Source organism: Gopherus evgoodei, chromosome 1 (assembly GCF_007399415.2).
Source record: "Gopherus evgoodei ecotype Sinaloan lineage chromosome 1, rGopEvg1_v1.p, whole genome shotgun sequence".
In the NCBI taxonomy this organism is placed as follows: domain Eukaryota; kingdom Metazoa; phylum Chordata; order Testudines; family Testudinidae; genus Gopherus; species Gopherus evgoodei.
In genome coordinates, this window is record NC_044322.1 from 285,068,729 (window position 1) to 285,092,950 (window position 24,222).

At 41.4% G+C, this 24,222-nt stretch overlaps 1 protein-coding gene across 5 annotated transcripts in view; it reads left to right on the plus strand.

Moving 5' to 3' along the window:
* ATP2B1 (ATPase plasma membrane Ca2+ transporting 1) overlaps positions 1 to 24,222 on the plus strand; it is a 115,239-nt gene that overhangs the window by 28,654 nt on the left and 62,363 nt on the right. The window lies entirely within an intron of this gene.

The following is a 24,222-nucleotide window of genomic DNA, read 5'->3' on the forward strand; positions in this document are numbered from 1 at the left end:
TGTCAGTATCCAGCAGAAATTACTGGAATCCATCCAGAAATGGTAGCCACATAGTTATATAACATAATTAATTACAACCCCAAAGTAACTTCTTACAAAATCCCTGTTTTTACTTTCTTGATTATTTTTAGGCATCAGTGGAGAGAAGAGTACCAATTAGTAGCTGAATCTTTTTGGAGAATACCACCACCAGGGACCTGGTTAAACATAATGCTTGGTGGCACCTTGCATGCTATTAGAAGCACCTTAAACTGAATTTTATGAGATTAGAGAAGAAGTACACTGAGCACCAGGAAAAAAATTGTAGATGCTGAGACAATTGAATCATAGAATATCAGGGTTGGAAGGGACCTCAGGAGGTCATCTAGTCCAACCCCCTGCTCAAAGCAGGGCCAATCCCCAACTAAATCATCCCAGCCAAGGATTTGTCAAGCCTGACCTTAAAAACCTTGAGACTTGCCTTATATTAGGTCCCATGCATGAATTTAAAGAACATTGCTTCTGCAGTAAGCCTGAAGACATCCATTAAGCACAGTTTAAACATGAGAGACAGGTAAGAAACTGTCTGAAGCAGTCATTCTTAGTGAGAATAACTTTATTTTCCATGCAGTAAGTGAGTGCATGGCCCCAAAGACCTCCATGCATATGACATTGTGTATTCTATAGAGTGCTACACCAAAAATGTATGTTGTAATGGATTATGTCAAAAGGTTAAAAACAAACAAATACTGACTTATTTTTATTTTTGCTACTGCAGGCTGTGCAAGTCAGCTGGCATTTATAAATTGCCTCACAGATGCTCTGATGATGGGAAAGCAGTGGCAATGGTTGCAGAGACAAAGCACATATTTCTCTCTACTTAGAATGGAACTGAAGAGGGACAAAGCTTAGCAGAAAGGCAAAGCAATCTTATCTTCAGAAGTGAATAACATGCATATCCTTAAAAGCTAAAAAAGATGTGATGCTATCAAAAGCATAAGAAAGTGCTGATTTCAACAGTAGCAGCTGCAATGTCTTCATGCTAAACATTTACAGAAAAGCATTTTGTCCTGGAGTTGGTAGGAATTTGAAGGATTGATAGCTGATACCAAATGCGTGGTGGTGGGCAGGGGAGGGTGGTAACCATGTGGCCTGTACTACTTTTAAATGGTGCATTGGTGATCTCGGTGTCTTCAATACAACAGTAAGTATGTGGAGCACAAGGCTGCCATTCTATCACAAAGCCTCACATACAGATGCTTGGGTGAATGGCAGGTTTCCAACATATACATGGCAACTGAATGGCATATGAGTAATCTGCCGCAGGCATTGGCCGTTGGAAAGTCCAAATTATTTTACTGAAAGGCATTTGATTCAGTATTTGAAGACTTTCCTTACTCTGAGGGCGCTTAAAACAGCGGAGACAGTCCTGAGGTCATAAATGTACTAGAGCAGTGGTGGGCAACCTGTGGCCTGTGGTCTGCACGTGGCCTGTAAGGTTAATCCACTGGTTGGCCACAAAACAGTTTGTTTACATTGACCATCCACATGCATGGCTGTCCACAGCTCCTAGTGGCCGCAATTTGCTGTTCCCAGCTGTTGTCAGATGCTACCGATGTGGTGCTCTGCTCTCTCCAATGTTGGTATCACTCGGCTGCATGCGTGTGTTCCCTCTGTGTGCCTTCCCAGCTTTGTGCAAATAGCTGACACAGCAGTCCCGAAGAGGACCCCCAATGACCACAGTGTCTAGTAAGGTGCTAAGTCACGTCGGCCATGTTTATTGCCGTATGGACACAATGGCAGTTCCCCGTAGATTACTTAGTCTATCGGGCATACTACGAGAAAATGCCTCTTGGCAATAGACTCAGCACAGTCAGTGACGAGACTTTCCACTGCCCCCTCGGCTGGACAAAGACACCGCCCCAAGGATGCATTCTTATACACAGGGACAAACAAGTTACACATCACTCCTAACATTGAGGTGCAGCCCTTCTACGTAGCAAGGTACAACCCCTCAACGTAGTAAGGTGCCGCCTCTCATCTTGTGCATGTTGGTTTCAACAAAACAACTCTATCCATCATATTACCCTTTTGCCCCTGTCATTGGGATGGGTCAATCTGTTTCTTGTTATTTGTGTAGAATGTACAAGTATGTGAATGTTCTGATATCTAGTGTCCAATACCTTTTAGGTATGTATCTTCTTGCAGCATCAGCCCTTTCCTTGCCAGCTTCTGTGAGCAGAGCCTGCCTCTGGCTCACAGCTTAACTTTGCTTTATGTTAGCAAAATCTTGACCATTACTTTAGTTCAGGCCTTAGGCCTCATACCAGACCTCTGATACCAAGGTTTATATCTCAGGGCCTCCTCTTAGTACACCGGCCACTGTTTCCTACAGCTCCCGGTGGCCGGGAATGGCAAACCGTGGCCACTTGGAACTGTAGGCGTCGTGCCTGCAGAAGGTCAATGTAAACAAACTGTCTCACGGCCTGCCAGCAGATTAACCTGACAGGCCGCAGGTCTCCGTCCACTGTACTTGGAGGCATTCATGTGCTATTTACCATTTTGAAGATCACATTATGAAACTTGCAGAGCTATGTTGACGAATGTCTTCCAAAAAGCAAATAGAGAAAAATTTGCTACTGACAAGTGGTACATTTATACCTGCTATCAAGAGGGCAATTTTTCAAGCAGTGGAATGGTCAAGTATACTAAAACTCCCCTCCCTCTGTCGGGCATAGATGGCTCTCAGACGATGGACTGATCACATCAGTTGTGTGGAATCTCATGCTCTCCCACGTTAATATTCAGCTAATCAAATGGTCATGTGGAAAGAACAGATGCTCACCGTACTGCAAATCTTTGGCCAGCAGCCTGCCTTGTACATAGTTGTGTGAGCATGGCACAGATAAAGATCAGTTTTACAGTGTCTAGCAGTGGTGCCCTAGATGAAGATGGTGCTGATGAATGAATAAGTTTATTGATGAATAAATGTGTTCAGTCCTGCGTGTCAAGGCTAACTTCCCTAGGATTACTGAAGATAAATGTTCTTTTTTTAATGTAAGCAACATATCCTTGTGTTTAAAATTATACTTTAAGGGATTTTTAAACACTTACTTTCTCAAATATTGATCTACTTTAGTTGTTTTCGGTTTATCATGTTTGCTACCATTGTGTTCGTGGGAGAATACACTTTTGAATGATACCTAGTGATGTTGTAGTCTCAATTTTCACCAACCAATGGACCTGGAGCTGAGAGGTAGTGGGGGCAGCAATTTTTTTTTTTAAACAAATCAAATGACCTTTCTATTGTTAACTTGCCCACAGAATGAGATTTTACTGCACTATGTTCCCAGACTGTGAGGAAACCATGTTACAAGTCATCCTTGTTTTGAGCAATAATGTCATAGGAAAATGAAATCCAGGCAAATAAAATGCATTTTCTGTTTCTCAGAGGGTAGTGAAGGGATTGATATAAAACATCTGGTAGTTTGATCCCTGGATACCTGGTTAAGAATGTAGAGGAAGCATCTCTATGTAAACTATAACAGATTCCTAGTCAAAATGGGAAAACTGCATAAGTGGTTGGTGATAGTAATTGAACTTTTATCTGAGAAAAGTTTAGAGTTATAGTATTAAGTCAAATCCAGATAATCTTACTCTTCCTAGATCCTGGATGAAATACACATGCTGATGTGAATTCTGACTGTTTTTTGGCATAAAACTTAGTAGCAACTATTTACCAGCCAAACTGAGTCCTGGTCTAGGCTAGGAAGGTAGGTTGGTATAGCTATATCACATGTGAAAAATCCACATCCTTGAGCGATGCAGTTAAACTTACCTAACCCCCAGTGTAGGCAGTGCTAGGTCTAGGTCGATGGGAGAATTCTTCAGTCAACTTAGCTACTATCTCTTGGGGAGGTGGAGTACCTGCACTTAGGGGAAAAGCCCTCCTGTTGGCATAGGTAAACTCTTCACTGAAGAGTTATAGTGGTGTGTCTGTGCTGCTGTACAATTAAGTATAGACAAGCCCTTATTCTAAAAGCTGTTGGCAATCAGGAATTCAGAAATAGAGAAGTATGTTAAATTGGCTCACTCTATATGGCTTGTGCAGATGGCAAACTGAGAACTCATTATATGGGTTAAGTATTTAGATAACTGATGCTGTTAAGGATATGTAACTGTAACAGGTACAGTGGGTTAAAGTTCTGGAAACTGTGGCAATGATAGGTTATACGGCTGTCAAAGAATATCCTCTTGGTACTTTGCCCAATCTCCCTCATCACTATGCATGGGCCATAGTTAACAAATTAAAATTGTTTGAAAAGAGGTTGAAAGCTGACTATTAAATATTTAGTCATGTAAGAAACTGCATTAATGTTCACAAGCTAAATGAAAGATTTTAAAATAAAGTGGTGGTAGGAAACTTTTTAAAATATACTTACTAATAAATGTTCACTGTAAGTTGGTTGTAGTGAGACTTTATCTTGAAACCCTTAACTATATGGCTAATTGAAAACACTCAGACTACAGATTTTTGGAGTTTAATCCTATGTTTAATGTCTTTAAATTGAATTTGGTGGAAATGAAAGGCACAAAAGGAGCAGCAAGCAATCAGGTGTTTCAAATTGAAGTAAATGTGATCCAATTATCTTCCCTTGTTGATAGGGAAAGCTTTGTAGTAAATATTTTTTCTAAAACAATTGTCACAGTGCATAACACTGAGTAAAATATATCCTGAAGGTTCTGGATGTGACTCCATTGTTGATCCCATTTCAAAACACAACTTTAGAATGGAACATAAATCACCCCCTTCCCCCCCCACCCCCCAAGTAGGTGGCCTTTCAAAATGAAACTTGGGGGGGGGGGGTTGTCTTTATTTTAAAAAAAAAAAATCAGGGTGTTTTTTTGTTTGGCTTTTCATACAATTTTAATAGAAAATGTCTGAAACTATTCTGAAATTTGTCCATGATAGGCAGAGACACTAACTTTTAAAGGCATTCTACTCGAATTGTCATCTATGGATCTTGATCTGCTACGGTGGAAGGTTTGTGAAAATACTTCAGCATTAAGGGATCAATTTTTCTGTAGTTCATAATTGGAAAGCTTCTGTCAGAGATTGGTGAATGTTTTATCCAGAGAACTCTGAAAAAATTTCCCTCTTCAAAGTGGCCACTGCTCATTGGGAACAATGGGACTGAAGACACAAGCTGCCTGCAGATAAGATATCAGCTTTGCTACAACCTGTGTGGGAGAAAGCTTGGTCTATCTTGGGCAAAGATGGCAGTTGCTTTCCTTTTTCCCCAGTAGAAGTGAAGATGAGCTACCCTCGTCCCTGAGCACAGCCTCTGTCCCATGCAGAAAGGGACACTGTGGGGTGGAAGGTATTACAAAGGAATCCAAGGGAACCTTGGGAATGTAAGGGGGACAGTGTAGCCCATTCAGCAGCCAGTTGAGAGGCTTGCATTTGGGCATCTCAGGTTTAATTTTGAACATGAAGTTTTCACCAGAATTCTTTCCCCTTACAAGTGCAAAATAACAAAGTCACTGATGTTGGGGGACAGGAGGGACACACATGATTTAGTTTTTTGTGTTAGTCCACCAATGCTTCCATTGTCATCCTTATTTTCACTTGTCCCACTCCCAGGCACTGTTTGCTTCATTCTATGGATGTGATCCAGTAGGGGAACATTTCCCATCCCCCACTTTTGTGCAATCTTTTTGGGTTAAAAATTCAACCTTAAAGACACAAGTGAGCCATCCTGTTTATTGCTGGGAGATCTCAAATCTTGAGATGGAGTAGCTGCCATTCTAGGTTTCATCCCTCTTTATCACTATATCTCATGTGTCCCTTGGTGGAAAAGAAAATATTTATTTTTGCCACTGTGCTTTAACTCAATCTTTTTGTGTGGTTGGTATGTGTGTAGGAGCCTTAACTATTTCACAAATGTGTTTTTTCTAATGTACTGCTCTGTAAAATTGAAGAGACTCTTTTGCTATGGAAAACAGCTTAATACAGGAAAGCAAAGGATGAAGTCTATGACTGAACAGTTGTTCAGCAAGGCCTGTAATGTGAATCACTTTATAAATCTTTGTGTAGTCTACATAGGCAGTGTAAACCAGTGATGCTCAGTCAGACGGCTGAATATATGTTTCAAAATTAAAGAGCCACAATCAGTACTCTGGAGCAGAATGTTTACCCTATTCTGCTCCCTATCAAAATTGGAAACTGAATACACAAACCTGACTCCTACATCTCCCTCCTTGTAACACTTGATATGAAAACATGTTGGGAGAGAGAGTGGTTGGAGCACATTGTACAGAAAGTATTTGATTGCTTTGTGGCCTACAGGAGGACATTGCAACCTGACACAAGGCAAAGCAGCCCCCAGTATCCTCTAACTTCGGGTGGGGCATAGAGTTGAGGAGCAATAACTGATAGCTATTTCTCTCTCTCCTGCCCCCCCCTCCCCCACCCTCCTCTTCTGGAATACTCGAGCAGCTGTGTAGGGCAGGACAGCTATTCTTTGCTAGAAGTAGCTCTAGACTTGGTAAGAGCCCGAATTCTGCTCTCTAGGACTTGCACAGTACGCCTGCACTGCTGATACTCCTTCCCTGTGATGCAACAGGTGGTCAATGGAGGAGCTGCAGAGAAGGGACAGAGCATTCCGATGTCTTGGAGCTGATATAGCGAAGCACTGGGAAGCACTTGGGGAGATGTTCTCATAGGCTAATTTGATACCTTAAATTTAAAAGTTGCAGAACGTGGCTCAAGGAACAAACTTGGCATTTGCTTACAGCACTGAAAGTCTCAATTTTCTTTTATTTCTGACTGCTGCTTGGTTTTATCATAAATTTTATACCACTAGTCGAGGCTCTGTAACTGTGCTTTCTTTAATAGAATGCTTCAGTTAGCTAGCACACTAAGAAGATGTATTTATTAAGTATTTCATAGTTCTGTCTATTCTGTTTGAAGCTGAGAATTCATAATGAGCTTTTCGTATGTGTTTTAGATACAGTTGCACCTGATGCAGTCAAGCTGTATTGAACAAGATTAAAGAAAAGTTTAAAATCACTTGCACCATACAAGCTTTTCCACGTGTGTGTAACAGAGTAAATGTTTATCAGTGATGTCAGTCCTATGGCTTGAGAGCTCTCTTAAAGCTCTAAACTGAAGAAGATATTTAAATATTTAAGGCTTGTCTACACATACAGTGCTTAGTGAAGATGCTTCCTATACTGACAGGCAGAGCCATTCCTTGGGTATGGCGAATTGGGGCAACTGCCTTGTGCTTTGGGGGGGCCCATGTTTTATTATGAGGAGGTGAGTGGGGAGGTGAGGTGGGTGAGTAAATGGGGTGAGAAGGTAAGCAGCTGGGGAGGGAACATGAGCTCCCCTACCAGAATCTTCCTCTCCCCCAAGTGCTTCCTGCCCACCGGTGGGCCCCGCTGATCAGCGCCTCCCCCTCCCTCTCAGCATCTGCTGCAGATCAGATGTTTCATGGCATCAGGAAGTGCTGGGAGGAGGGGAGAGGAGTGATGGCACAGCATGCTCAGGGGAGGTGGGGCGGAGGTGGGGCCTTAGGGAAGAAGTGGAGTGGGTGCAGAGCCTGGGCGGAGCCAGGGGAAACACCCCCGGGCACACTAGAAACTTGGCACCTGTGTCCTGGGGTCTGCACCCTTCCACCAGGGACGGTCCTGCTGACAAGAGTGTCTTCTTTTGGTGTAGGTATTCCACCTCCCTGAGAGGCTCTAACTATGCTGACTAGAGAAGCTGTCCTATTGACATAGCGCCATCTACACCAGGGGTTGGGTTGGTATATCTGTGTTGCTTAGACGTGTAGATTTTCCACACCGCTGAGCGATGTAGTTATACTGCCATAAGTCTTGTAGTGTAGCTCAAGCCTTAGACTGAGTTTTTCAGGGCATGGAATGCTTTGGACTACATGGCAGTAAGCATGCTGAAGGAGTGTAGATGCTAAATGAATGAATAAGATGACTGGATTCTGAGTACTTTAAATGTCAATAGTCTCTTGTATATGATTGTCATAGTCTTGTCAAAGACCAAAGGCTTCTGAATCTTTTTTGCAATGGTGGATCATGTTTCCCTTGGTAACAGTGAATTTTACTTTAAGAAAATCTGCCTTTGTATTCCAAGTAGTACTTTAATACAAAGTTTAAGAGTTTTTTATATTTGGCTTTACAAGATCTCTTCTCACTGACACATCTTCATAGGGGCATAATGTGCTTTGGCTACATTCCATTCTTGTTTAGAGACCCTAATTAGGAGTTACCAAGTGCACGCAAACCTAAAATCTAAACTTTAGAACTATTGCAGTTGGTAGTACCTACCATTGTTTGTTTTTGAGGCGGGTAGGTGGGATAGAATAATCATATCCAAGTTTCAAACAAATATCTTTTTATCTGTTGACAGGCATAGGATTCTGGATGCGTGATACTGGCTGCTTAATATTTTCCCATATCTTGGATGCTGATCCAAATAATTGCTGTAAAGGGTGAACTTAAACCTGGTACTACAACTGCCTGGCATAAATCATGTAACAGCTTGTGAGGCCTTCCAGGTCCACCACTCCCTCTCCGCAAAACCCAAGGACTTTACTCCTAGTTTCTGAGTATCGGTAACTTGTCCATTGTTCCTTTGTGGTTCCCCTATCTTTCTCCTATAGTTCAGTTTGTAAGCTATTTGGAACAAGGACTGTCTTATTTTTGTACTCTACCTAGCACAAAGGGGCCCCAGTCATGGATCAGGGCTCTAAGGTGCTATTGTAATACAAAAATAGAAGCATTGCTTCCTTGTTTTCTATCTGAAGATAGGAGAATCAAAGGAAGGCTGTCTTTCAGGCACACATGCAACTCTTACTTGATAGGTCAAAGAATATTCCTTTGTCTTTCAGCAAATTAAAGGGTTAGTCTAAGGTGTGTGGGGAGGCAAATCATATCTCTTGAAACCATTAAACGTAAAGCTGAAAGGGATCAAGTAAGATGTCATGATCTTATACAGTTCTCAAGTAGCATCTGTTAACAGTTCGTTCTCTCTCTCTCTCTCTAGGAATTTGAATTTTTTTCAATGAGCGCTGCAAATCATTATTTGAGCTAGTTATCTGAAACACTGAAAGTTCAGTTGCCCCTTGTGTTTTAAACCCACGATTTCCTTCAGTAACTCTATTCTGTAATCAAATGGGGAAAGGGAATCTGCTGCTTTGTCATGTAAGCTCTTGTAGCACAAACAAGAATACTGTGAAGTGTTCTGAAGTCTGAAGCTTGTTTCTTTCCCTGGAAGCATTCTATAGTAGTACTATATTGCTGTGTGTCTGGACTTGGAATACGTGACTGAGTCAGGAAGGGAAACTAAAGATTTTGAATGTCAGCAAACCACTTAGTGTTGCCGCTCCTCATTCTTCCCACATGTGGAACAAGAACAATATTTCTCTACTTCAGAAGAGTGCTGTGAGGCTTAGTGACTGTGGTTCCTTTAAATGACAACTTACCATGGAATGTCTGTGCGTGTCAGAATCTGTCCTAGACCAAAGTCTCAGGCCACGTTAGCTTGTTTTTTTCAAAGCTCTGTGAGCAACTTCTATTTTGTATCTGTTCTGGTTTAAATGGGACATCAGGACTCTACTGAATGAATTATACCAAAATAGTAGCCTCTTCCCTGTTTCAAAAGACATGGGATATGAAAGGATATGCAGAGCAGCAGTTCTATTGTCCCGTGCACACGCTCGTTTGGACCCATTTTGCTTCTAGCAATGCCATCTATGAGGGTTGAGATTCCTGTATGAATAATAGAAATTTTGGAGGAGATAGTGACTAGAGATTTTTGAACTAAGTTTGTCTTGTTTTACTAGTATGTAGGTTTTACCCTCTTTGAACTCTTCTGGCTCAGTCTTTTTTTGTTCCATGCTACTCAGTCTTGCTCTGTGAAGAGTTAAGTGCAGAGTTCTTGTAAGATTTTTATGCCTTTTCCGCACTAAACAAAAAGAATGGTAGACTAGAAGAGAGAGAGAGAATCCTTTTTGTCTGCATGTAGGCTTCTACACCAAAATAAAGTTGCTGAGTTTAATTTCCAATTTTGATCATCTCCAACCTTTTATCAAAACTACAAAGATCAAAAATGATTTCCAGTGCCATGTCTCATGTCAAACTCTTTACATTTCAGACCATTGTAAATTGACGGTATACTGCGCTTGTGGACTTATATCCACACAAACACTTGTTCCTTATTTCTCTAAGTGAAGCTTGTTTGTTTGCTTTTGCTTTTTAACCTATTGGAGCAAGTGTTGGGTGTTAAGCTTTCCCTCCTCTGGCTTGTCTCTTTATATTGTTTAAAATTGTGGTCCCCAGGTGATAAGGTAAAATTATTTTTGATATTCCCTCCATAGGAAATATCCAGTGTGCACAAGATTGTATCTAGCCTATACTGCCTCCCATCACCATATCAAAGCCTTTCCCTGTAAAATTGATTTCCGAGTGGATTTCATGAAGTCACCTAGCACTTTTCCCTTTCTGGGGTAGGCCATTTCCAGAAGGATTTGGGAATAAAACAACTGTTGTTTTTTTTTTAATTGTCACTTACGCTGGAAAGGACTTTTTCAAAGAGAAGCTTTGCAACTTTTCCTGAAGATGGTCAGATGTGGGATTCACATTTTCTCCTCTGAAAGATTGTTTTGTGGTGAGGTTCCCTTTCCAAAGATGCTTTGTCACCAACTCTTATGTGCTTCATTCTGGGCTTTCTGATGTGCCTTGTCTCAGGAGTGCAGTTGCAGATATCATAAGGGTTCATAGATCAAAGCTGTCTGATATAACTAGTCTTGATCCATTAGTTGCTTTGAAAATTAGGACCATGGCCTTAAAGGATCATGAACCTACGCTGCAGTTTGCAGTTGATTCCTAGTGTTGCACAGTGGCTGTAGTTCTTCTCTGAATAGCATGCCAAATGTATTGCCCCATGGGCGCTGGCTCAGGCTAGCCCATGAGCTCAAACCTTAGGGGGTCAGGTGGGCTTGGACTTGGACAGCTAGCCTAAGCTGTTGGCTGTGCTGCAACACATACACTGCTATTTTTAATGTGACAGCTCAAGCAGAGCTAGTGTGAGGCTGCCTACCTGGGCTGGGAATTGCACCTCCCAGTTGTTCTACAGAAAGATCCAAAGTAGCATTGAAGGCTGATTGGGAGCAAGTAGAGAGACTTGAGCAAAGGCCTTATGTACTCTCAGCCGTGGGGAATATGAGCAGTTCCATTCCATACACAAGAACAGCCATCCTGAGTCAGACCAAAGGGTCATCTAGCCCAGTATCCAATCTTCAGATGGTGGACAATACCAGATGCTTCAGAGAATGGATAATCAAGTGATCCTTGTTGCCCATTCCCAGCTTCTGGCAAACCGAGGATAGGGACATTTCAAAGCATGGGTTTTGCATTCCTGCCCATACTGACTAATAGCCATTGATGGACCTATCCTCCATGAACTTATCTAATTCTTCTTTGAACCCTGTTATAGTCTTGGCCTTCACAACATCCTCTGACAAGGAGTTCCACGGGTTGACTGTCATTGTGTGAAGAGATTCTTCCTTTTTTGTTTCTTTTAAACCTGCTGCCTATTAATTTCATTTGGTGATCCCTAGTTCTTGTGTTTTGTGAAGGGGTAAAATAACACTTCCTTATTGGCTTTCTCTACACCAGTCATGATATTATAGACCTCTATCATATCCCCCTTAGTTGTCTCTTTTTCAAGATGAATTGTTCTAATCTTTATTTCTCCTCCATATGGAAGCTATTCCATATCCCTAATAATTTTTTTTGCCCTTTTCTGAACCTTTTCCAATTCCAGTATATATCTTTTTTGAGGGGTATGTGGGGGAGGGGGAAGAGGACAGGATGGGACCAGAACTGCATGCAGTATTCAAGATGTGGGCATACCATGGATTTATATAGAGGCAATATGATGTTTTCTCTCTATCCCTTTCCTAATGATTCACAACAGTCTTTTAACCTTTTTCGACCGTTGTTGTACACTGAGTCGATGGTTTTTCAGAGAATCATCCACAGTAACTCCAAGAGCTTTAAGTGGTAACAGCTTATTTAGACCCCATCATTTTATATGTATAGTTGAGATTATTTTCCAGTGTGCATTACTTTGAATTTCTTCTGCCATTTAGTTGCTCAGTCACCCAGTTTTGTGAGATTTCTTTTAACTCTTTGCAGTCAGGTTTGGACTTAACTATCTTGTGGTAACTTTTTATCATCTGCAAATTTTGCCACCTCACTGTTTACCCCTTTTTCCAGATCATTTATGAATATGTTGAAAAGTACTGGTCCCAGTACAGACCTCTGGAGGACACCACCATTTGCCTCTCTCCACTGAAAACTGACCATTTATTCCTACCCTTTGTTTCCTATCTTTTAACCAGTTACTGATCTGTGAGAGGACTTTCCTCCTTATCCCATGACCTCTTATTTTGCTTCAGAGACTTTGGTGAGGGATCACCCATTGTCCACATGCTTGTTGACCCCCTCAAAGCATTCTAGTAGATAAGTGAGGCATGATTTCGCTTTACAAAAACCAAGTTGACTCTTCCCCAACAAATTATCTTCATCTATGTGTCTGATAATTCTCTTCTTTATTATAATTTCAACCACTTTGTCTGGTAATGAAATTAGATTCACTGGCCTGTAATTGCTGGGATTGCCTCTGGAGTTTCTCTTAAAAATTGGCCTCACATTAGTTATCGTCCAGTCATTTGGTACAGAAGCTGACCTGTGGAGCCTGTGCATTATCTTAATTCAATTTCAGTAAATTATAGCAATCCAGCCTGAGCGTAACCCATTCATGGATTATGGTGCCAAAGTCCTGATCTGGGAGGAAAGGATGAAGTCTCCTAGCAAGCTGTAGTAACAGCCTTTTTGGATGGGAGGGGAAGAATTGATGCTATCTTGTCATCCAAGTTTAGCAAGGAGTCAAACAGGATTCTGAGACTTTATTTTTTTTTTCCACCAGCTTTGAAGGCATACAGTTCCCATTCGTCAATGGAAGGTGGAGACGGTGACTTGACCAGCTTGTTGAAACTTTTCTCCCTTCCATTTGGGTCTTTTGCCTGGGTTCAACCTGAGCCAACTGTTGTTCATCCAAAAGCTAATCTCCTATAGGCATTCTGACTCCAGAAGTGGCTGTATCAGTTTAAGAATGAGATTTTTAGCTGAGTGTATCAGTATGCTGTTGGCAGGTAAACCCAGGCGATCATGTCTCCTGGTTATCTCATGTTGATCCTGAAAACTGCTTAATATGGATTCCTATGCCATGCTGCAGGAGAGGGCCTTTGAAGAGGAACTTGAAACTATTGCTAGGCCATCTACTCCTGCTATGTAATGTAGGTATGTTTAGTAGTATGTTATGGGCCACGGAATAAAAAACTGCAAAGAAGTCCAACAGCATGAGCATGCAGATCATGTCTGTGGTCATGAGGAGGCAATCTTTATGGTGCCGTTAGAGCAGTCTGTGTGCTGTGAGGTATCCAGTCTGTGGCTGTGAGGTATCCAGGATGTTGGCTGATGTGACATTTTCAAGGTTGGTGATTACTATTTTCTTTTTTTCGCATGCTTACTGAGGAACAGGATGATGGAATGGCAAACTGTTGCATGTTTCAAGCAGTTCGGTAGGTATGCTTCTGAGTCCTCCTTGAGACCATTCCTTGCTGAGGCCTCAGCAGCAGCAGTGAGGAGACAAGATAAGTTTAAATGTTGTGGAAGTGCAGACAAGGTACTGCTTAATGGAAGCCAGGCAGCCTCTTCTCCCACTCCCTCAGGAGGTGGAGGTGAACCTGGCTGAATATATGCTTGGACTCTGGGACTTTGCTAAGTTCTGACACAAACTATGAGTGGGGTGCATTGGAGGGAAGGGGGAGTGGCATATTCAACTTTGAACACTTGTTCTTTGGATATTCATACCTGTAGGGGGGGAAAATGAGGTGAAGGCATACTGACATATTGTGGGAGTGGGTGTTGGATTTATTAGTCACACACAGATTCTCTGCTGTGTGTGTGTGTGTGGTGTTTTTTTTTTAAGATTAATACTGCGTTCTCCTTTCCCTTGTTTTTTTCATACACGTATATGGCATTTGCAAGTGGAGAAGTCTTGCGTATTAAGGGAACCCAGGGGAAGATTTTTAGCTTCCTCAGTTTCTGGGTGGAGACATGAGCAGGCTTTATTTCTTGATTTAAGAGCAACCCCTTAGGTATTGTACCTGGCACGTGTTGCTGGCAGCAACACCTGGGAGAAGGTTTACAAGGAGGATGGTTCAAACCCTTTGAAGCATTTAGTATTCCCATTACGGTCACTTAGCTTCCTTGATTGCAGTGGCATGGTCCTGTAGATGTTTGGGTTTTTGCTGCCAGCCATGGGATTTAGTGTGTTTTGCCCCTAGCACCCTAACTTTTTCCACGTACACTTGATCTGCCATAGTTCATCTTTGAATCATGGTGATCTTGATTGGCATGGAGGGAGTGGACTGCTTGGAGCCACACTGCTGATAGTGGACAACAGGTGATTATACTGTTCTATTAACTCAGTGGCACCTCAGACTTGTGTTTTGGGTGGCTTGTTCTTCTAAGGCAAGTTGAAAACTTCAGGCAATCAGAAGTCTTTGGTAGTGGACCGGCTGGTGTAAAGGAGCTGGATGTATCTGCCTGGATGAGGCAGAAATAGGACCAAAATGGTGGTATGCTAGGGACATCTCTGATATCCAGTTCTAGGGTAAAGAGAGGATCCAACCATGTGTACATCTGCAGGTTCAATGATTGCCTGGAAGAATCCTATTGTCTCCATGTAGACAAAGGTCAGAAACTATTGTACCACTGATGTTGTCTATATGAAGACTGAGGGCAAGGAATTTGGGGTTTTCCAGTACCGTGGTGGGCAGGTTTCTAACTTTCTCCAGGAAGCTGACTAGTTTCCGTCTGGAGGCGCTACTAGCAGTCCTAGGTTCCCCTTTTCCATCACCTCAAAGGTCCCATAAATGCACTCAAATGGCTTTTGTTTCTAGGATGGAATGTCCTGCATCTGAGGTTTCAGGGGAACAGGACTGATACTCCATTTTTTCCTAATATGTTCTGGAGTCTGTCGTGTCTTGTGACACTATCCTGTGGGGACTGGCCATGCCAGATTAAGATTGAAGATGGCATTGAACCATGTTTTAGTGATGCTTGAAAGTTTAGATGCTTCATCCAAAGTGAGATCATGGATAGTTGATGGTTTTGTTGACTACAGACTACATTTGGCAGCAGGCACATCAAGCCCTCTTCTCTACTTAAAGTTGCTTCAGATGCATAACTTTAGGATTTATCCTAGTGCATGGTAATAGTGGGGATTTGGGAGCGTGTGGGGAAATAGAGTTTGAAGTCCTTAGGAAGGTGCTGTTGTGCCAATGTTCTGGATCCTATGAGCAACATTTTGCTGTAGACCAGAAAATTGTGCATGATAGTCCTCAGATGGGCACAACTGATTAAGTGGCGGTATAGTGGATTGTGATGGGCCTTACTTCCCTTTTTACTCAATCAGCAACAGGGATTTCACATTGCTATGCAGGGTGCTGCTGTTGGAAGGATATGGAGGAGTCAATAGGGTGAGGTAGGTACGTAGTTGGAGTGGATAGCCAACAAGGAGCGACTATTATGTTAAACCATCTACATGCTGGAGGGGCAGGGGGTTGGAGAGATGGAAGGAGGAAAAAAAAAATCCCTGCACTTCCATATATAGACAAGTTAGGAATCTGAGGTATTGTTGTTTATCTCTGTGAATATGAAAATAACTGTAAATCTTTGTAGAGCAAAGCCACGGAAAAGTTGATCTCAATTCTGATTCCCTAAGGAAGTGTAGGGAGAATGCTGTAAAATTTATGTAAACCAGAGTTGTTTCACAGAAGTAGTGCTTGATATCCTATGTAGTAATACATACTGTCCATTTTCTGAGCATGTGAAATTTGTTTAGCTCATTCACTATGCTCCGAAAGAAAAGGGAAGATTTATGGCTTGGCTTCCATGAATGAGTCTTCAAATGAAAGTAAAAACATTTAAAAGGTTTGAGATTCAAAAGACAAAGTGGAAATAGGGAATCCTGCCCATTTAGGGACTGCTGGAATGTAGGTATATCAGGTATATCAGGCCTGGGACGGTTTGATAAAATGACTCGCTTTGATGTTTCCTTAATGGAGAGTGACAGAGATGAGAGCCTAACTTCTTACTCTCTGAAAGGTAGTAAAAAGAAGAGTTTCAGCATAGTGAGCCACTTAGCTTGGGCAACATATCTTGCAGGAGGACCAGGCTCAGTCTTACTTTGCATCTCACCATTGTGTGGTCAAATATTGACTCCCTTACTTTTATTTTTAGTGTATAATTGCACTGTTACAAATTCTTAATGAGCATGTACACAATTTGTTGCAACAAACGTCTGATGCCACAGGGATCTGAACTACAAGACGTTCACCCATGCCTCTTACCTCCCTAACTGCACATCTACCATCCCCTCAACAACAGTCAGAGGTGCTGCTTATGCTGTGAAAGTGAATAAACAATTTATTTCTTTGCTGAGTCTCAGACAAGGATCCTTGAGTGAAGGAGCTTGACAATAGCTTGTTTAATCAGAAAGCTATTTTGGTGATAGGAAGCATATAAATGCTGTAGTGTTAACCAGCATACTCTACATTTTGATTATGCTTTAGAAGATAGTGTAACTTTTTCATATAACCTGTTTGATTACAAAAAGGGTATAGCTTCAAAAAGGTTTGTTTTACATTGACAGTTTCTGTCAAAGTATTGTGCCTGTCTAGAGATTTCTAATATCTGGGGGAAATCTTTTGAAAGATTCTCATGCAGAACTTCCTGTAACTTAAATAATGTGCTCTTACATGACATGACTAGACTTCCTATATCCAATGTACTATATAGCATGCATCTCTGACCAGTTCGCCACTCTTGCTTAGGGTTGTGGATTAAGTTAAAATATAGCACTTGAACTAATGTTCCTGCATGGCTGTTCATTTGAGGTAGGTAGTACAATGTAGGCAACAAGAAATGTTAGAGGTGGAGTGAAAAAGCTCAGGTTTCAGAGTGGAGGATTTTCCTACTAACAGACTCAAGAGGCATCAGACATATATGGAGGTGGGGCAATGGAAAACTGTAAGAGGAGCTGTCTCATCAGGTGTGGCCTAAGGAGAGAAATCTGTTTCACTCCTTTTAAAAATTCAGTGTCAGAGAATCTGCTGATGGAGTAGAATTAATAATTTCACCTTCTAGCCGCTGTCCTATTTTATATCTTAGCAGTTCCTCCATCTCAATTTTTATCCCTTTTAAGAGAGGACCAGCTTTATGTAGGCTGTAAACAGCATATTTAAACCACAGTGATTATACATATTTAATGCAGTCAAAACAATTAAGGTATCTTCAGTAGAGGGGAAAAGTTTCTCCTCTCATAGCAAACAATCCAAATTTTATTTAGGAATGTCATAGTCTCTAAATCAGACTTGACAGGCTAAAAAAAAAATTTAGTGATTATAAAGCCCCTGTAGAGCAGGTACTGGATGAGTTCAGTGGAAGTTTTCTGAAGCTTCCTTAAATTAGACTTAATCTGAAAAACTCAAATATATCATATAATGCAAAACTTTTGGATAGAGAATAGCAAATTAAACATGATTTTAATACTTCATGATATTTAAATTGGCCTTTCAGGAAACATCAGATAGTGGAACAGTGTCCTTGATGCAATTTTGGAAAAGCTTACTTTCACAGTCATGAATAAAATTAAAAACAGCAGAAAAGTCCAATAATTTCTTTTCTCAACGTGTTGCTGTTTAATTGATTCAAGAGGGAGATTAACAAAAGCCTTTTGTATAGACAGTTCAGTGTCAAACATCCATCCATTAATTCTTAAAATAACTTTTTGTAATATAATAGGAGGATTATGTCCCTTCACTTTTTCAAGTTCTTATTCATAGGCTGAAGAATAAACACAGGGCCTCCAGGTCTCTCCAGTCTGTTTTGCAACATAGCCTTGTACTAATGCATGGGAATATTTTGAAAGAACTACTTAAATCCTTAAACCCTTGTATCAGTTTGATCCTTTGCCATACTCAGGTTTAGAACTTCTGAATTTTTAGGGGAGTGTTAACAAGATTTGATCTTTCTTGGTAAGTTAGTAGGCATTTAAGGTAATATCCTCTTAATCAGGTGTTTAAACCTGGACACTCTAAATGGGGGAGAGGGAGAACACTATGAATACATTAATCTCTAGAGCCCGGGTCTTCTCTAATAATGGTAAATATAGAGTGGCTTAATAGTTTCTGATGTCTTGATTTCTCAAATGATCTGTTATAAATTCCAACTAGTAGACTGTTTTGAGTCTTAAACGGGTGCTGTTACTTGCAATAGGTGGTCCCAGGCTCTGCAGACACCAGCAGTTTCTAGTCTTCCATATTGCCACCAGGTGAAGGTCTTGGAGCTACAGCCAATTCACATTTTCAGTAAAAGGAACATTTACTAATGAGCTTCTCTTAGAAGCTAAGTAAGAGTGGAACTTCTGAAACTATTTAAATGTGTTGTCAAATTATTCTTTGACTGATCAAAAGATTTCAGGACCTCTAACTTTTATTCTAAGGAACCCAGAAGCCATAGGCCTAGGAAACTAGTTTGGTATAATTACATTGCTCAGACGTGTTAAAAATTCACACCGCTGAATGATACATTTAAATCAACCAAACCCCTGGTGTAGATAGTGCTAGGTCTGTCAAACTTGCTACCACTTCTCGGGGAGGTGGGTCACCTAAACTGGTGGGAGAAGCTCTTCTGTCGATGTAGGTAGTATCTTTACTGAAGCACTGCAGTGGTGCCACTGCATTGTTTTTCTTCTCTTCTCTCCTCTTCTCCACAAGTTCATAGTAATGAAGCCTTATGTTGGTAGAGACTGTCCTCCTTTCCACTGCAGGGCTGGAGGTATACTAAATGAAAAACATCTATTGAAAATAGATGTCAACTAAAACTGTTTTCTGGGAGGCTTTTAGCTATGCTAGTTAAGCTCTCCCCTTTTTAAGCTGTTCATTCCACTGTCCACTCTAAAGCAAGTTGCACACAGAGAAGCAATGTCTCCAAAAAGGGCAGCAACACCATTCCATCAAAATTACCTAATCCAAGCACCTTTTCAGTTACTCCAACTAGGAATATCTCTTTCCCCTTCCGCCCTTTTTCCTCTTTTTTTTATGCCAACTTGTAACCTGGCTCCTGGTATCATTTAGTTTAGACTTCTCAATTTTGTCTTTTAAACCTACATACAATTTTAGACTTCGATAACTTTTTTGTAAATTAGTCACAGGAACAAAATTTGAGGTGGCTTTGTTCTCCTAAATAGTGTAATTGCTAGCAAAGCACTTTTTTATCTTCTGCCTCCCCCAGGAAGTGTCTGAGAGTCTTATTTATACAGCAGTTTATAGTATGCTAGAAGCTTCATGGAACAAAACAGTACCTGCCCTGAGGATCTCAACCTAATTTATACACAAATGACTTGTTTTTTTAGTTTTGTTTTTGTTTTTTAAAAGTACTTCAGTACAAAAATCCTGTTTGACACCAGCTATCTTAAAATTTAATCTGTGAAATTTAAATGCTTGGAAATGGCAAGCGAATTCAAATATCTGGAGGCAGTTCTTACCAGAATGCAAACTGTGGGTTCCTAGACTTGTTGGTTCTTTGCTGAACTAATTAGATGAAGTCAGAGGCTTTCCCAAGATAATCAATTTGGGAATCTCTTCCCATAATAAAGCTGGGCTGCTGATAATGTGCAGTTAAAAGTCAAATTCTTTGCAAAGAAGAGCATCAGCTAAGGCTTGCAACCTAAAAGTAACTTTGAACTATTTTAATAGTTCATAATCTAACCCTGTTGCAAAGGGATATCTAACTTTGACATTTGAAGGTCCATGAAGTATTTGAGTAAACTGACCACCATGTGAGTGAGATCTGATCCCCTCTGTGTGTGTGTGTGTGTGTGTGTGTGTGTGTGTGTGTTTACTTTCAACTTGCATATTGCCCTTACTTAAAGATTTGTTAAATACGTATGAAAAACATATGCTGCAAATACCTTTAAATATGGTGATTTCAAGGGTGAGGAATTACTTGGCAAGATAGTATTTAGCTAAAATTCCAATGGTATGTCATGAGGTTTGTCTCCAGTGTTTTGTTTTATTGTTGCTGTGGTATATTGGCTTGCATACTGTCTTGCAAATATATGCTTATCCACCATCTGCCTACTGTGAGTTTCTTGAACTGTCATCAAAAGCTTTTAGCACTGGCCACTGTCTAACCTGTTACTGGACTACCTGGACCTCAGTTCTGATCCTGTAGGGCAATTCCTTTAATCCTATTTTATGGAAGTAACACTTCGCCTGTCCAGGCCTGACCTCTCATTGGGTGTCCAAAGTATGAGCCTTAATTGGGTAGCTTCTTCCTTTCATTAGAAAATACCAGTTAAAGCTTTGCTTACACATACTTGTATGAAAAATGTAGAGTCCATTATGAAGGAAGGAGGGGCTTTACTTGTATTGAGTTATGTCAGGGGTAGGCAACCTATGGCATATGTGCCAAAGGTGGCACTCACACTGCCTGGGTCGTGGCCATCGGTCTGGGGGACTCTGCATTTTAAATGAAGCTTCTTAAACATTTTAAAAACCTTATTTAATTTACATACAATAATAGTTTAGTTATATATTATAGAAGGTCTCTTTCTATAAGTCTAAAAACATTAATGTATTACAGACACCTGAAACCTTAAATTAGAGTGAATAAATGAAGACTTGGCACACCACTTCCGAAAGGTTGCCAACCCTTGAGTTATGTTAACGGGTCTAGCTGACTGAGAAGCTACAGTTCTGTCTCAAGCACATGAATTTGAATGCAGCTTGTTCTGTAGTGATTGTCAGTATCTTGATGATGATTTGGCCTTGTGATTAAGTTTGCCTTATTGCTGATAGTAATAAAGCCTCCAGCTTTGTCCCTCAGAGGCTAATTACTAAGCATAGAGACGGAACTACTAGGTGATATGTACTGATAGTCCCTCTAGGTCATTGCTGACAGCCATGTAGGGAACTTCATACTTGTAGTACCCTGTTGTATTCCTTTTTTGTGAGTAAAGAAATGAGTCAGTCTGGTACTTCTCGTCAACATTGTATGTATTCTTAGTTCTCACCTCCAGCAGTTTTAAAATCACTTAGCTTAGCTGCAAGTAGGCCGAAATTTACATTGATTCTAACACAATCTTGCACTGAAATGATTGAAAGCCCTTTTTTTATATTTCAGAAGAAAATATTCTCATTTAACACTGTGTTGTACATGTGACTCCAGATTGCAGAAACAGCCAACTTTGCCTTTCTGTTCTCTAGTGTTCACCTCCAGTAAAACCATATCTCACTCTTAGGCCTGGTCTACACTACGCATTTAAACCGATTTTAGCGTTAAACTGATTTAACGCTGCACCTGTCCACACAACGAGGCCCTTTATATCGATATAAAGGGCTCTTTAAACCAGTTTCTGTACTCCTCCATGACGAGAGGATTAGCGCTGAATTCGGTATTACCATATCGGATTAGAGTTTATGTGGCTGCAAATAGACGGTATTGGCCTCCGGGCGGTATCCCACAGTGCACCATGGTGACTGCTCTGTACAGCAATCCGAACTTGGGTGCACTGGCCAGGTAGACAGGAAAAGCCCCGCAAACTTTTGAATTTCATTTCCTGTTTGCCCAGCATGGAGCTCTGATCAGCATGGATGGTGAGGCAGTCCCAGATCCAGAAAGAGCTCCAGCATGGATCGTACGGAAGATACTGGATCTGATCGCTGTGTGGGGAGACAAATCTGTTCTATCACAGCTCCATTACAGAAGATGAAATGAGAGAGCATTTGAAAAAATCTCCAGGCTATGATAGAGTCCACAGCACAGTGCTGTGTGACAAGCGTAACGGAAAGCCAAAGAATCAAATAGACGCTCGTGGAGGGAGGGAGGGGGTACTGAGGACTCCAGCTATCCCACAGTCCCCGCAGTCTCCGAAAAGTATTTCCATTCTTGGCTGAGCTCCCAATGCCTGTAGGGTCAAACACATTGTCCGGGGTGTTTCAGGGTATATGTCGTTAATTTACCTCCCCTCCGCCCCCCGTGAAAGAAAAGGGAAAAAATTGTTTCTTGACTTTTTTTATATGTCACTCTGTCTACTGCATGCTGCTGGTAGATGTGGTGCTGCGGCACTGAACAGCAGCATCCTCTACCCTCCCCTCCCCGGTGGCAGATGGTACTGTACAAAAGGACGGATAGCTGTCCTCATCATCCCGTGAGTGCTCCTGGCTGGCCTCAGATGAGGTCGGCCGGGGGCACCTGGGTAAAAATAGGAATGATTCCCAGTAGATGGTACAGAACAGTTGGTAACCATCCTCATCATAGCAACTGGGGGCTGAGTTCCATCAGCCTCCTACTTTCATGTCTAAAGAAAAGATTCTGTACTGCCTGGACTATCATAGCAGCTGGAGGCTGCCTCCCCCTCATTTTATCTCACTAAAAAGTCAGTGTTTCTTATTCCTACACTCTTTATTACTTCATCACACAAATGGGAGGACACTGCCACGGTAGCCCAGGAAGGTTGGGGGAGGAGGGAAGCAATGGGTGGGGTTGTTGCAGGGGCACCCCCTAGATTGGCATGCAGCTAATAATTTCTGCGGGATCTGACACGGAGTGGCTGTGCTCTCTGGGACACTTGTTCTTTAGTACACTTGCCCTATATTCTAGGCAGGAATGACTCTATTTTTAGATAAACCATAAAGGAGGGATTGACTCAGGGAGTCATTCCAATTTTTGTCTTTGCGCCACTGGCCAACCCATGACAGCAGCAGATGGTACAGAATGACTGGTAACCGTCTCTGCTACCTTGCAATGGCAAATGAATGCTGCTGTGTATCACTGCAGTACTGCCTCCGTCAGCGGCATCCAGTACACATACGGTGACAGTGACAAAAAGCAAAATGGGCTCCATGGTTGCCATGCTATGGCGTCTGCCAGGGCAATCCAGGGAAAAAGGGCGCAAAATGATTGTCTGCCGTTGCTTTCACGGAGGAAGGAATGAGTGGCAACATTTACCCAGAATCACCCGCGACACAGTTTTTGCACCATCATGCATTGGGATCTCAACCCAGAATTCCAATGGACAGGGGAGACTGCGGGAACTATGGGATAGCTACGGGATAGCTACCCAGAGTGCAAAGCTCCAGAAATCGACGTTAGCCTCGGTACATGGACGCACACCACCGAATTATTGTGCTTTGTGTGGCCGCGTGCACTCGACTTTATACAATCTCTTTTACAAAACCGGTTTATGTAAAATCTGAATAATCCTGTAGTGTATACATACCCTTAGAGGCACGTTCTGGGAGTTAAAACGCTTGAGAAAGATAGGATTCAAACTAGGCCAGTTAGCTGGACCTAAGATGCCATCTAGCTCCATCTTAGGAATAGGAGTCACCTGGGTGTTTTGTTCTTTGATTGTGACCTTGGACAAATCACGTTGCAGTGGAGAAACTAAAGCAAAGGGATGATGATACTTGCCTGCTTTTTTGAAAAGCACTCGGAGTTGGATGAAAAGTGTAATGTAAGAGTAACTATTTATTTTTGTCATTCCATTATTTGTTGTAATTATAGTGATGAACATTGAAAGCTGGCTCAGAGGGCTTATTCAAATCTGATTTTTTAAAATGCAGTTTGTTTCAGGTCTGAGATCTAGCTGAAGTTCCTTTTTTCTGGGTACCTGGAGCAAAGGCCATATCAGAGGGTTAAATATCTTGATACTATCCCTTAAGTCTAGATATTTACTTTTTCAGTTGCAGTATCTTTGCATCAAGGGAAGTAACTTGTGTAAAAGCATGATACTTCAAAAAAATACTGTGGGGAGGAAACTATATTCAGTGCACTGTGAGCGAGCAAGCAAGTAGACTATTTTTGATCAAGTGAATGTATAAATTGGCCTGCTCAGAGAAAGTGCTTTATGGTATCCAGCAGAAGATAAAAGTTTATAACCAAAATGTATTCTCCGGGTGAACTAGAGCTAAGATCCTTCAGAGGCTGGTGGATTGAGGTTTGTCCAAATAGTGATTACAGTATTACCTGAACACTGAAGGGATCAAACTTCACAAGGATGCCCAATGGGGGGTGTGG